At 44.5% G+C, this 15,537-nt stretch overlaps 1 protein-coding gene across 5 annotated transcripts in view; it reads left to right on the forward strand.

Moving 5' to 3' along the window:
* Window positions 1-483: 483 nt before the first annotated feature.
* The window catches only part of LOC135219151 (WD repeat-containing protein 37-like), a 280,381-nt gene continuing 265,327 nt past the window's right edge, over window positions 484-15,537 (forward strand). For all 5 annotated transcript variants that reach the window (XR_010315383.1, XM_064255663.1, XM_064255665.1 and 2 more), the window contains exon 1: window positions 484-559. The gene's annotated coding sequence lies outside the window, so the exon portion shown is untranslated. The remainder of the gene's footprint in view (window positions 560-15,537) is intronic.

Consider the following 15,537-nt stretch of genomic DNA (forward strand, 5'->3'; position numbering starts at 1 on the left):
CTCTCTCTCTCTCTTTCTTATATATATATATATATATATATATATATATATATATATATATATATATATATATATATATATATATATATATTCGTTTAATCAGAATACAATGAGTACCGTATTCACAATTTTATGACCAATTCGACGATATATATATATATATATATATATATATATATATATATATATATATATATATATATATATATATATATATATATATATATATATATATATATATATATATATATTACAGTTTAATGGACATATTTTCGTTTATCAGAATTCAATGAGTAACGCATTCTCAATTTCATGACCAATTTGACCCCTACTTTTGACCAAAGGAAGAGTGTATTATGAGAATGACACCGATTCCCAGTGTGACATTTGCGGTCAAGAGTCATCCAGCCAATCAGAACGCAGATCCCCAGCGAACTCTCTTTCTGATTGGCCGAACGCCACCCCTCGGCCCTCCCCCCACCCCCGAGTATCCGTCGTAGAATCAGGTGTTGAGTGTAAACAAGGACGTGAGGAAATCGTCTCCATTTAACATCTGAAGGTATTTATTTTTCTTCTCTCTTTTATCGATCGTCCGTCGGCTCTCAACTATATAAAACATTTTTACATTTCTGCTGATCGTTCATCTTTTTTTTTTTTTTGATACTTCAGCCATTTATCACTGATCAGTTTCATTTCCTTTTCGATTTTATGTATTAAGGTATAGGGATAGGTAGCCCTATATAATTATATAGTAGGTAGTATAGGGTTGACCCAGCCCGAGGGAGCTACTAAAGCTAGGTCAGCATTCTTCGAAGGTCACATTTATATATACGTAAGGGTCATAAATGGCAGAAGAATGACCGAATTGGGGGTTTAAGGTATCGGGTACCAACTAATCAGTCTGTTAGGCTAGCCTATACTAGATGTAGGGCTAAGGTACCCCAGGCTAACCACATTGATTGTCGGCCGGATGTAGGTACTATAGCTAATTAACCTTTTGTTAATTTGTAAGTTAAACTTGACCTCTCCTACGGTAGGGGGGACCCGTTGGGAACACGGAGTTTTGGGTGGGGTACACCACCAGGAAAATTACGTATGCCATACAACTCTTTCCTACGGTAAGGGATACCCGATGGGAAAGCAGGGGAATATGGGTGGGGTAAATTACTTGTGAAAAGGTTTGGTCATCTTTAAGGTTATTTTAATTTTTTATCGGACAAAAATCATAGCCTAGGCTAGGCATCACAGGCCACGGTGAATTTGATCTATGGGGTGGTGCGAAATGTGAACTAGCCCACTAGGAAGTTATAATGGTTAATCTAAGTAATAGAAAATTAGATTTTGTCTGTGGTGAATTACCCAGGTATAGCACAGTTGAGTGAAGGATGATTTTTGCTTTTTTGCCATTGATTTGATAATATGGAGTAAGAATATCACAATAATTGATTAGGCTAATAATGACATTTAAAAATTAATGTACGAAGGTTTCAGGAGTTTTGTAAGTCCACAGTAGACGTTTTCAATGACTCCCGCAGACCCTGGATATTTCTGTTAAAAGTAGTAAGTTTGGGAAAATTGTGCTTATATGATCCATTTTGTTGCCATTTGATATAGTATAGAGGTGAAATGACATTTCTAGTCGGTTAAAACTTTGAAAGTTCTCATGACTAAGTTTCTAGATATTTTCAGCCTCCGTCCACTTTTTAAACCAGACTTCTATAGAGTAAAATACTAAATGGCCGGCCTCTAACATGACGCGACCACCTTTGTTAAAAAAATTGGAAATTATGGCCTTAATTTGTGACTTGGGAGAAAAAACTTACTTCGAGAGGAAGGTAGAGGTCTCAAAGTGTTGCTTCGATGGATACTGGCTCTTGACTAATGTCTATCCTGCGTTGCAGGACATGTTAAAGTATTTTCGGAAGGTAGTCGTGCTACCGTAGAGGCCAGCCATTCTGTATTTTACTGTACCTATTCCGGTTCATGCTGTCTTTGCTGTGCTGAGACTACATTGAATATTATTACCACATTAAGTAACAACAATTTAGGAGTTATAGGATGTTTGACCTGCCAAAGGTGAATCATTTGGCATGACATTGTTAACCCCTTGTGGATGGGTAACATACATATGTTCGAGATTTGGTGCCATATAGTTTGAACAAATTTTGTGGGAAAATTGTTCCAAGTACCATTTATATCACTACTGTATTGGCAACTCTTCAGATCACTATATGAGCTGGGAGAGATTCAGTCTTGCTTGAGGTGGTAAATCTACAAGTAAAAGTGAATGTATTATATTGTTTTTGTGACAGTGTAGATTTGTATGTGTTTTGGATGATTATTTTGATGGAATAATCTAACAGGGTTTTGGATGAAAGAATGCAAAGACTGGTTAAATAAGGGATGCCTACTAGCTTGATTTTCAGTGATAGCATCTAACATATAGCATGGGATTTTATCTGATCCCACAGAGGAGGGTCTAGTCTTTTCTCCTTCCTGGATCCCCCCTCCCCCAACTTAGCTAAGGGGGCTGTAAATCTTAAATTGAAATTCTGTTGAGGTGTATTCTAACCTAAGCTTCCAAAACTTGACCTCACTGACTATAGGGTGCAGGATTCTACTTGACCTCACCCCACTTAAAAAGAATCTGGATGCCGTAAATCACAGAGAAGTGGTACGTATTTCCTTGCATACATACCTTGGCTGATTTTTGCCACTGTTTTGCCTCCCCAAAAACTTATGCTTACCCTGGCCAAACTGGTCGCAACTTCTGGGAGGTGGCAGGGCAGTTTCTCCATACAAGAATAACCAGCCCACCTTTGGCAAATCAATCTTGGTCACATGTTTGTGGAGAAACTCATGCTTCACAGGTGGATCCACTTGTGCTTTCTTCACTGCTTCAATCCTCTGACATTGCCTGTGCACCTGAATTAGGAAATGAAGGAAAATCTTAAAAGGTAATTTGATGAGAGGAACTTCCCTGTGCGAGTTCTGCTGAACTCCTTCTTATGGAGATAATTTGGTTCTCAGACACATTGAAGAAGGTTGATGTTTTCAGAATAGGAGCTGGGCTTCTGGTTGTGCAAGTGATTTGACATCAGTTTTTAGGTAACTTGGTTTTGTTGATGAGTGACAGTACGACCATGGTGGTATATGTCAACTAGCAAGGGTCTTTGATTTTCATCTCCTTGTGCAGGTTGGCAAGTCAGGTGTACAATTGGTTTTTGTGCCAAAATGTTGAGCTGTTAGCCAGATACATCCTGAGCCATCAGCCTGTGTGTACAGTGTTGGCAGACCAACACCTTTTCTACTAAAGACAGGATATCTATGAAAAAACTTGTATATAAGTAAGTTTCCAAGTAATTACACAGCTATAAATTTCTAACACTACGGTAGCTGAAAATTTGAAAAATTATGGAAATCTTAGTTGCACTTTTGTTTTGGCTGTATGTAGATTGCCCCGCCCACTTTTGGTCGCCGGGTTGTGGTTTTTCCACTGGTTGGTTGATGCACTCTATTACTTTGGTAGCACTAATTATATTAGCTTAGATTATTACTGATTTTGACTCCTGAATTTGACTTTTAATTGGATTATGTCAGACTCCAGTTCCTATAGTGTTAGGTTTTGCAGCAAAGGCTACAAAACAAGATTGATATCTGGTAAATATGATGCTCATTCTATGTGTGGTGTGCGTAGAGGACAAGTTTGTTCTTTTACTCTGACTTGCGACGAGTGTAAAGATTGAGGTAAGGGGAAATGGCAGGCGTTGGATGCTTATTTAATGAAACTGAAATGAGACAGAAGAAAGCAGCAGCTAGAGCCGAGGCTAAGACCTCTAGTCAGTTGAGTTCATCTAGGATTGATAATATTGAAGTGAATATTCCCATGTCTGTTACACCTTTGACTTCCTTTTCTTTCGTTAATAATTCTCCGACTTTTCCCCCTACTCCGATTCCTGGCTCCCTTTCTTTGGAACCCAGTACCATTGCCAAGTGTTAATGGATAAGGTGAATAGTTTTGGTGCAAGTGCAGTGGAGAAGGTGATGATCCATCCTAAATGACGCTCCTAGACCAAGGTCCCTGCTAAACTCCCCCGCACCAGGGAGGAATCAAACTGGCAGTCCAAGGGAGGTTGGTGGGGCTTGCCCATGGGTAGTTGCTTCCTCAAACAAGCGTGTTGAACGCGTATCCCAGGACTCATTAGGTGGCCAGTGGAAAGGTGCCCGGATTGATGTGCATACACTTTTGAAAGGTGTTTTTACAGGACATAGCAAATGTTTTGCTAATGTTTCCAGACCACTGAAAAGGCCTGCTACCCAGAGAGATGATTCTCTTTTGTTTGGGAACATGCAAAAGAGTGAGAGAGCAGTCCTCTTCCCTCTTGTAGTTTTTGGAGAGCCCTCTCCAGTTTCCAATTAGCTTGGCTCCCACGAAAGTGTCTGAGCGACCTGTATCAGATCACATTGTGTATTCCAAACATCAAGTGTATGATATACGATGCCTGACAGTCAAGCAACAATATTCAGGGCACCCCATTTACAGGTGTGCAGTGTTAGAGCCCTCAATATCAGAGTGTCCAGCGCCTGGAGGATAAAGCAAAAGTGTTCAGTGCCCGATAGTGTAAAGCGCAGGTGTCCAGCACTCTAGTCCTCTTAGATCAAATGACCAGTCTACAAATGCATAGAAGATTCTCCAGTGCCCAAATGTATAGAATCCGAGCACCAGGTGGCTGAACACCACCCAGTATATGATTATTGTGTTCTTGAACAGTAGAGTTCAGGTGTATTACAGAAGAGGACGGTGTTAGAACAACTGATTGCTGAGCGTTCAGTATCCAATCGTGCAGTGTATGTTGAACATATACCAGTGGAAGTTTGGCCCAGATATCCAGCGTCTGCTCACCTGCAATCATCGGTACAATAGGAAGGAGACTTATAAATTAAACAGCAACTGGATAGTATCCTGAACCTACTCCAGAATTCCTCAACAACTACTCAGAATCCTCAGGAGGTGTTAGATGTTTCTTTAGCTTCATCGGATGAAGATGATGGGGAAGGGGAGCAACCAACCTCTAATTTCGTTCATGCAACTTACCTGTCAGATATATATATAGCTGATAATTTCCGACGACCGACAGAATTTAAAACTTACGACACACGCAGTGGGAGTCAGGTGGTTAGTACCCATTCCCGCCGCTGGAGGCGGGTATCAGGAACCATTCCCATTTTCTATTCATAATTTTTCTGTCGCCGGTGTTGTGAACATCTGTTTACAGCACCTCCGTCTGGATTTGGAAACTTTTTGCTACTTGAGTATCCCTTTTGGTTCTTTTTTGGATTAATTGACTTGGATCGGTGGCTAGGCACACGTTATTAGTGGATTGATTTGATTTTGGCTTGGACTTCTCTTGGATAATATGTCAGGGTCTTAGACAGCTAGCGCTAGATTTTGCTCTAGGACTGATTGTAGAGGTAGGCTACTGAAAGCTTCAGTAGAGGCCCCACATACGGTATGTAAGAGTTGCAGGGAGCATGAATGTGTGTATGAAAGCCGTTGCAAAGGAGTGTGAAAGATTAACAGATTCTGAGTGGAAGGCGTATGATACCTATCTTAGGAAACTTGAAAAGGATAGGTTAAGGAGGTCTTCCTCCAGGAGTGTTTCAGGTGTGCAAGAAATTAATGTTTCTCCTGTTAACCCTCCTTCTGTTATGCTCCTAAACCCTGTAGTGTTGCCTCCGGGCCTGAAGCAGTGTCAGTAGAGAGTAATACTTTGTCCTTAATTTTGGAGTCGATTCGTAATTTAGAATCGAAAGTGTTGGCTCTTGAGAGCAAAAGTGATGTGCAGAAGTGCAGTGATACCCCTTGTGTAGTGGAGGTGCGTCAGATCGGCCTCGTTTCGCCTCTAGGCCTGGACCTCTGCTTGACTCCCAGGACCTGGGGAGGGAGCATGTCGAAAGCCGAAGGAAGGTTACAAGGAACCCCACCGATCTGGCGTGCCTTCGGCAGTTACTGATGAAAATCCCCAGACTGCCAGGGAGCGTGCACGGGCACGTCTCCTCAAGGAGTGTTTTCGTCATCGGAGGCTTCATCCCCACGTAAAGGGTGGAGTTCTCACGGTGCTTCCCGTCCGCTGAAAAGGACGGCGCGTGATATTGACGCTTCACGTCCTAGTTCTCCGAATTTGCGATCTTCTCCTGACAGTGCGTTCGCTGCTTTTCCGCCGCAGAAAAGGCGTAGAGAGTCTTCGGACTTGGATTCGGTTAGTTCGTGCGAGCGATACAGTCCGCTCTAGAGCTCGGGAGGCAGGCCGTACCTGGGAGGAGGAGGAGGCGTCCCCTCGCCGCTCTCCTGCTCACAGGATCAGTCCCTCCCCGGAGCAGGAAGATTCGCCAACCAAGAGGATGATTCAGTCACTGCAGCAGCAACTTCAGGACGCTCTTGCTTCTAGAGAGTCTCTTCCGCGTCGTAGAAAGGATGAGAAGCTTCCTGTGAAGAAGTCAAGACCTGCTCTTTCTCCTCGCTCGCCTCTCTCTTCGTTCGAGTCTCCCCTAGAGTTCGTTCTGCTCCCCAGCAGCTCTCTAGAGGAGGTGAGAAGTTCGTTTCTCGCTCTCAGGATGAGATATCTCCCGCTCGCAAGTCTTCGAATGTTCGCAAGCGAGTGGTGGACGTGGAGCGCGCTTCTGTGCAAGTGGAGCGCGCTTCCGTTGCCGCCAAACGCGCACCTGTTGTTGATAAACGTGCACCAGTGGGCGGCAGCCGCGCGCTGACTGACGCTCGGCACGCACCAGTGGGAAGCCAAGCGTGCACTAGTGGACGCTCGGTGTGCGCAGTGGACGCCAAGGCGTGTTTTAGTAGATGTCGAGCGGCGCACCTGTCGGCGCCAAACGTGTGGATTCGGACGCCAAGCGCGCGCTGGTGGACACCAGTTCCTCAACCAACGCAAAGTTCAGGTGGATGAAGGAACCCTTCCTGTTCGTCATTTTCTTCAGAGTTTCCTCCTACTTCTCCAGTTTCTGAGGAAGGAGTTAGCGATAATTTAGTAGAAGCAGAGGAAGAACAGCAACCAGCTCCTGTCTCATCGACTATAAAGTTTTGATGCGTCTTCTACAGTCGGAGTTTAGAGAAACTTTTCTAACCGGAAGCCCCTCGTACTCCCCCTTCTCAATTTTCTTCTTTTAAAGCATCGAAGGCATCGGGGTTCGTTAAAATGAAGAAGTCGCTTTTCCACGAAGCAAGCGTTCCGGAAAGTCCATGAGTGGATGGAGAAGAGGAAAGCGTCAGGAAAGTCCTCTTTGGCTTTACCGCCATCAAGACTCTGCACGGTTAAAGGAGGCATGTGGTATGAGACGGGAGAGGACGTAGGTGTTAAACTACCAGCCTCTGCTCAAGGTGATTTCAGGGAGCATCGTGGACGCCTCCAGAAGAGCCCTTCTGTCTTCATCAAAAGTCACTTGGAACCCATAACGAGTTCGACTTCCATCTAAAAGGCCTCTTCAGGACTTTAGAGGTCTTCAACTTTCTCGACTGGTGTCTTGGAGTTTTAGATGCCAGGTCAACGGAGTTCTGATACTATTAGTCTGGGGGAGCTGTCCAGTGTACTTTCTTGTATGGACAAGGCCGTCAGGGATGGTTCTGAGGAGTTGGCTACGCACTTTAGCCGGGGATTTCTCAAGAAGAGAGCACTCTTCTGTAACTTCACGGCCAAATCCGTCTCTCCAGCGCAAAAGGCGGACTTGCTTTTCGCTCCGTTTTCAGACCATCTCTTCCCCAGACTATGGTTAAGGACATAGCATCAAGCCTTCAGGAGAAGGCAACGCAAGATCTTCTGGCTCAGTCTTCTAGAAGGCCAGCAGCTGCTTCATTCTGCTGGGGTTTCGTTTACCAAGAAACCGAAGCCCTTTCGTGCTGGATGTTCCTCGAAAACAGCCTCCCGAGGAAGAGGCTCTTCCAGAGGAAAAACCCCTGCTCCGTCAAAGAGTAGGAAGTGATTTGGAAGTCCTTCAGACGCCGGTAGGAGCCAGGCTTCTTCGGTTCGCGAAAGCCTGGGAAGAGAGAGATGCCGACCCTTGGTCGCTAGATGTTGTGAGGAAAGGTTACAGGATCCCGTTCTTGAAGTCACCCCCGCTATCCTCAACACCAAAGGATTTGTTCTCCCTCTTATCGAGGAGAGAAACAGAAAGTGCTTTTCGATCTGCTGGAGCAAATGATCGAGAAGCAAGCGGTAGAACAGGTCTTCGACCTAGAATCTCCAGGATTTTACAACCGTCTGTTCCTGGTGCCGAAACATTCGGGGGGGTGGCGACCCGTCCTCGATGTCAGCAGCCTAAATCTCTTCGTTATAAAGAAGAAATTCAAGATGGAGACGCCTCAATCGGTGCTGTCAGCTTTGAGACCGGGGGATTGGATGGTCTCACTAGACCTCCAAGACGCGTATTTTCACGTCCCCATCCATCCCCAATCAAGGAAATACCTGCGATTTGTCCTGAAGGGGAAGGTATTCCAATTCAGGGCGCTTTGCTTCGGTCTGACCACAGCGCTGATGTTTTTCACCATTCTGATGAAGAACGTGGCAAGGCTGCTTCATCTGGAGAATATAAGGATCTCTCTCTACCTAGACGACTGGCTTATTCGAGCTTCATCGCGGGGACCCCGGTGTCTGGAGGACCTGCACATGACCATGACGTTAGCGAAGTCCCTGGGGCTTCTGGTAAACCTCGAAAAGTTGCATTTGACTCCTTCTCAATCTTTAGTCTATCTGGGGATTCAGATGGACTCAGTAGCTTTTCGGGCTTTTCCGTCCAGGGGCGACAACTTCAATGCTTGGAAAAAGTGGCGACCTTTCTGGGGAAGGAAACATGCTCGGTGAGGGAATGGATGAGTTTGCTGGGGACCATTTCCTCACTGGAGAAGTTTGTTTCTCTGGGAAGGCTGCACCTCAGACCTCTTCAATTCTTCCTAGCCAACAGTTGGAAGAACAAACAAGATCTGGAGGCGATCTTGTGTTTAACGAGTAGAGGTGAAGGATCACCTAAGTTGGTGGTCAGATCCACGGAAGCTCGCAGAAGGGCTCTCCCTCAAACTTTCGAACCCCGACCTAGTGTTGTTTTCCGACGCGTCGTCCACGGGTTGGGGAGCAACACTAGGAGGGAAGAAGTGTCGGGCCACCTGGAGAGGGGAACAGGGTCCTGGCACATCAATCTGGAAAGAGCTGTCAGCGATTTACCTGGCTTCTCAGGTTTCTTCCAGGAAGAAGTATCCGGCAAGTCATTCAGATCAACTCGGACAACACCACAGCACTGGCATACCTAAGAAATCAAGGGGGAACTCACTCGCCTTCTCTGTTTGCCATCGCAAAGGAACTCCTTTTATGGGCGAAAGCGCAAGAAGTCACTATCCTGACAAGGTTCGTGTCAGGAGTACAAAATGTTCGAGCGGACCTTCTCAGTCGACGAGGACAGCTTTTGCCGACAGAGTGGACCCTTCACCAAGAGGTTTGCCAGTCGCTGTGGGACCTGTGGGGCTGTCCGCAGGTGGTGTCTCCGCAACTTCCAGGACGAAAAGACTTCAACTCTATTTGCTCCCCAGTTCTGGACCGGAGCAGTCGCAGTAGACGCCCTACTTTTGGAGTTGGTCGGGTCTAGACATATACGCTTTTCCCCCGCTCAAGATCCTCGGGGAAGTGATGAGGAAGTTCACGGCATCGGAAGGAGCGAGGATGACACTCATCGCCCCCTTCTGGCCGGCAGCCGACTGGTTCACAGAGGTGATGTCCTTCCTGGTAGACTTTCCGAGGGACTCTGCCCTTAAGGAAAGATCTACTCAGACAGCCCCACTTCGAGAGGTACCACAAAACCTCCCCGCTCTGAGTCTGACTGCGTTCAGACTATCAAGAAGTTGGCCAGAGCGAGGGGTTTTTCAAGACCTGTGGCGAAGGCGATTGCCACCGCAAGGAGGCCCTCCTCAATCGCTCTGTACCAATCGAAGTGGGCTGTCTTCAGATCCTGGTGCAGGAAGAAGGGCATTTCCTCCACCACACCCTCTGTGAGCCAGATAGCTGACTTCCTTCTTTATCTGAGAGAGGAAGTGAAGTTGGCTGTTCCAACTATTAAAGGCTACAGGAGCGTGCTTTCTGTAGTCTTCAGGCACAGAGACTCGATTTGACTAATAAAAAGAAAGCATTCATTGATCTCATTAATTAGATCGTTCTGAGAACTAAGAGGTCATCCAGCCTAAAGTAACACCTCGTTGGAACTTGGATGTGGTGCTCAAATATTTGATGTCGCAGTCACTTCGAACCGCTTCCATTCAGTTTTTCTATCAGGAATTCTGACGAAGAAAAAGGAAAACGATCTTCCTAAACCGCTCTGGCGACGGCGGAAGAGGGTTAAGCGAAATTCATGGCCATTTAGCAAGCAGATTGGGTTCTTTTCAGACAAGTAGGCCGCGATTTGTTCTTTAAGGTCCCACGTTCGTTAGCAAAGAACGAGAATCCTTTCCAACCGTGGCCGAGAGGACCTTTGAAATCAAAGGGTTGTCGAAAATAGTGGGAAATGAAACGTTGAGAGATTCCTCGTTTCTTCCAGGGCTTCCGGCTTAAAGTTTTCTATCTGCAGAGAACTAAAGCTTGCAGAGGGTTCAATCTGGACAATTTGTGGTGTTCAGTGAGGAAGCCTGATCCTCCCTATGTCCGAGAAAACGCAACTGGCGTTCTTCATTCAGACAATACGATTAAAGAAGCTCATGATAAGTGCAGTGATAGTGATTTGAAGCTTCTGAAAAGTTGAAAGCTCACGAATCGGCGAGAGCTATTGCCTTATTGCTACTTCGGTAGCGTTTCCACACAAAAAATATTGGCGCTCAAAGATATTCTGAATTGCCCACATTTTGGAGAAGCACAATTCGGCTTGTTCGCTTCACAACTAACCTGCGGGAGGTGAAAGCGACATACGAACAATTGCTTCTCCCTCGGACCATTACAATTGCTGCAGACACTGTTTTGGGGCATGGAGGTAAACACTCCATCCTATCCTTTAGGGATTAGGGGGGTTTTTTATTTTTAACTTGTGTTTTATGGTTGTTGGGGTGGACCGCCTGGGGGGCGGGTCTCCCTTCCATTAGCTTAGTTTAAGTGGGATACCTTTGGGTAAACTAAGCCAGGTGGTTGGGGTATTTTTTTGTCTCGTGCCCTCATTAGTATGGTTCATTGGTTCCTAGTCACGTCGTTGGTCTCGCCCCTGTTGACAAAGATCCATCTGGAGTGCCACCAGCTTCATAGGTCTCTACCTTGCTGGCAACTCTAGTAGCACAAAGCAGACTTAACGTGGGCAGTAATCACGAAGCCAGCTTATGCTAACGGAGGTAAGGAACCAGATATCAAATATCATGCATGTATATTTGTTTCCTAAAATCCTCTATTCTTGTTCCCTCTCCCACCCACCCAAAACCAAAGGTGGGATTCAGCTATATATATAATCTGGGTCAAGGTAAATGTTGCAATGAAAACAAAATGATATTGTAATGATACAATTAGTAAGTTGGTTCATACTTACCTGGCAGATATATATAAAGTCAATTACATGCCCAACCGTCCCCTCAAGGGAGGACAGTGGAAATAAAAAATTAATGAATAGGAAAATGGGAATTGGTTCCTGATAACCAACCGCCCGCCTCCCAGCGGCGGGAATGGGTAACTAAACCCACCTGACTTCCCAACTGCGTGTGTCGTAAGTTTTTAAAATTCTGTTCGGGTCCGGTCGGAAATTATCAGCTATATATAATATCTGCCAGGTAAGTATGAACCAAACCTTAATTGTATCATTACAATTATCATTTTTTTTGTCTTTTACTACAGGTATTTCCTCTTTTGCGACCCTTCCCCATTTACTCAGAACAACCTGTCTTTCCCTGGGATTGGCATTTATGATCCGACCACCTTCAGGAACAGCGGGCCTACTCCAAGATGGTATTGTCCTTTTTTGTTCAAGAAGGTGCTTTCTTCAAGATTGAACTCCTTGGTTAACTGAGAAGCCATGAACTAGGGGCAAAAAACAACTTTCTGTGCCGCCTTCCGTTTCTTGGTTAGTGATTGCAGAGACAAGCATCATATGTCACTGGAAGAAACTGCCCACCATAGCCTTATTGATATTCAGTCCCAGGAGGATCTGTTAATCGCCCTCCTGGGGAAAGTTAATTCTTTTCTTTACCTCAAAGTTAGCGGACACCTTATCAAAGTCCCGTTCTTGGAAATATTAGAAGTAATGAGCTTTCTAAGGCTGCGGACAAATAGGGCTTTTAGCTTTAAGCAAAGAAGATAGATGGGACCTGTTCTGAACCTTCAAGATGAAATTTTACCTCCCAGATTGGCCTCAGTTTACTTGGATGCCAAGATAAGAAGACCATTAGATAGTTGCACAAGAAAACTGGCCCTCGATTTCTACGGACCAGGTCTACTTAAAAAGAGGGAGTTTATGGTGTTCCATTTTACGCCACAAAATGAGTAAACGCCCTCTCAGAGGTTGTACACTGCTTTTCGCTCCACTAGACCAAGACTAGCGCGTGTTTCCACCCCCTTTTGACTCTTGAGCAAATAATTTGAAGAGTTTACAGAAAAAAAGTTTAATGCAAGAACCTCCTGGGCACATCTTCTAAACACCATGAGGAACATAAGGAGGTACTTTTGCAACTACATAGAGCATGAGGACAGTATCTCCCCTGGCTCAAACTGCCCTTTCGTGGGGGAACAGAGGAATAACTTCCAAATCCCGGGCCCTCATAGGAATCTTAAGGGCAGGGAGGGACTAAGTAAGGAGTACCTGCAGTTAAGACCGACCCTAGAAGTTGAGGAAGATATCCTCTGTGCAACGTAGGTGAGGGGTGAGACTTCCTACTGGTTTGGGAGCCAGTGGGATGCCAGAGGATGTGGGGGGTGGTGTAAAACTGTAGGTACTTGAAACAGAATCAGCAAAGGGATATGCCATCCGATTCTTCAGGGAGAAACCATCCCTTACCTCCTCGCTCGTCGACTTGAAAAGCCCTAACTCAATGAAGCCTCAAAGACGTTTTTGCAGCCCATGTCCTTCAGGAAGCTCATCTGCTCTCGTAGAGATAGAGAAACAGGCCCATGGAATTGGTCCGAAAGATGTAACATCCCAAAGGATTTTCACGACGTCTGTTTGTTGTCCTAAAGTATTTCAAGGAGTTAGACCTGTCTTAGACATCAGCGCTCTGAATTTCTTTGTAGAAATGACCAAATTCAGTAAATGGAAACAAACCAAAGGGATTGGTATGGTAATGATAGGACATGCAAGGATGCATACTTTTTCATGTTTTCAGTCCATCCAGAGGTCCAGGATAAGTATCTGATACTCGTTTGTTGATTTCTAGGGACAAGGTATTCCAATTCAGGGCACCTGGTGCTTCCAGGCTTTTCTACAGCACCCCAAGTATTCATCAGAGTTCTTGCACCCCTCTCCAAGTGGTCTACACCATTATGGGCATAAAAACGTAGACCTTTATCTTCGATGACCACCCCCCTTGTGACCAGGAACTTTGCTGTAGTGGGGGGTCTTGCGGTGGTTGCAATGAAGAAATTGATCAAGGTTGGTGGGGTGGGGTATTTAGTTCATTCCCGGTAGGTACTGCCAATGACCACTAAGGTTCAATTCAAGAGCATCCTGACTAATCCTGGTACTTGCTGTATTCACCTACCTCCGATATTTTCACAATTTCTTTCTTCCTTCCTCTGTCTGGATGGATTTTGTTGATGACCTTAGCATGAATTTTGGGACTTGCTCTTACTGTTTCTCTTGGAGTTGAAGGGAGGGTGGAGTGGGGACAAAAAAAAAAAAAAAACCAAAAAAAAAAAAAAAAAAAAAAAAAAAAAATAAAAACAAAAAAAAAAAAAAAAAAAAAAAAAAAAAAAAAAAAAAAAAAAAAAAAAAAACAAAAAAAAAAAACTCCACCCGTTAGAACTGGAGTAAGCCCAACGTGTTCGAGTCGAGGGGAAACTTTTATGTTCAAAACCCTGCAGTTCAGTGCTGGGTCTGATTCTCGATGGACTGATGACCTCAGGTACTGGATGTGGGGTTGTAATATTCTAAGGTTTGGTACCCTTATGGGTGCCCCAAGTAAAGGGGAATTGCAATCCTCGAAATGTGGCCTCCATGGTGGGTATGGGGAAAACCTAGACGAATTTGCTACATATCATTCTATGAGGAACTTGGTAACCCCAAAAATCCCTGATGACCATTGCACGGAACCAGACATGGGAAGCAAGGACTATTCCATCCAGTGTGGTTACAACTTGGCACCATAATACTCCCCATCAAGGGAGAAGAAAATTGTGTTTTTAGGAAGAAAAATCATTAGAAGAATCTGGAGGATGTGTTCCCTAATGAGTTTGGATAAATATCTAACCCATTACATTTTGACGGATAAAGTTATGAATATTTTTGAAAGTACATAGGGGATATTTGTAAAATGCTGTGGGAGCGGGAACCGAAGGATATTGCCACATGGTAGAAATAAGCTTTTAGTAGAGACTAGATCAGTAAGAAAGACAAAGTGAGAAATTGAAATTCTCTGAGTTTTACTGTGGGAGGAGTTCAAGAGTTGAATGTAACCACCACAGATACCTTCCAATCCATACCAAAAGGAATTAATATATGCTCCTCACCTTATGGATTCATCCTGAAGAGAGGAACTGGAAGATGAAACTTTAAAGATCAGGGGTATTGAAGGTGGAAAGACTGAAAAAGAAACGTAAACGGGGCATTGTGTCCTATGCCACCAGTTGTTGTATTAACCTTTAATTCTTTGAGGTTACCAAATTTATTAAAGCAGCTTGGGTACAGATATAAAGTGACATGAAACAGTACGTGCCCGAGGACCCAAGGTGAGTGGTTTTTTTAACTGTCAGGGAATACGGGCCATATTAGTTGGATCCTTGTAGATCCAAGTTGCAAGGACAAAACCCTTGCAATTTGTAATAAAATTGGTGGAGAAGTTGACATGGTGATTGCCATGCTTGAACCAAAATGCATTCATTGTGGGGAAGCACAACCATTCCTCCCCTCGAACGCGTGGTGGATGTTTTCCTTTTTGAGAAAGAAAGAAAAGAAACAAAATATACTAGAGTCCTTGAGAAAGTTTACTTTGGCAGAAGCCCAGAAGAATAGCTAACCTGAACAAATAAATATTAAGACCAGGAGTATCTTTTGCAAGTGTTGCTGCCAAATAGACAACAAGTTGAGAAGGAGGAAAGTTAATTTCAAATACTGCTTCAAATTCAATTTAGAACAGGTTGGGAAAAACTCCAAAAAACGAATCCCATGTTAACAGAAAGTTACTAAGCAAAACAAAAACAACTTGGGTAAAGCTCAAATAAAATGTCTACAACTTCAATTAGCATCGAGCTTTGGCTGGTGCACCGGCCTATTTGGAGGGCAGCATCAGGCTTTGGCTTGGAGCACTGGCCTCTTCCAGAGGCAGGCAATCAGCTTTGGCTGGTGCACCAGCTCCCTTCGGAGGCAGCAGCA

This window comes from Macrobrachium nipponense, chromosome 1, assembly GCF_015104395.2.
Source record: "Macrobrachium nipponense isolate FS-2020 chromosome 1, ASM1510439v2, whole genome shotgun sequence".
NCBI classification, from domain to species: Eukaryota; Metazoa; Arthropoda; class Malacostraca; order Decapoda; family Palaemonidae; genus Macrobrachium; species Macrobrachium nipponense.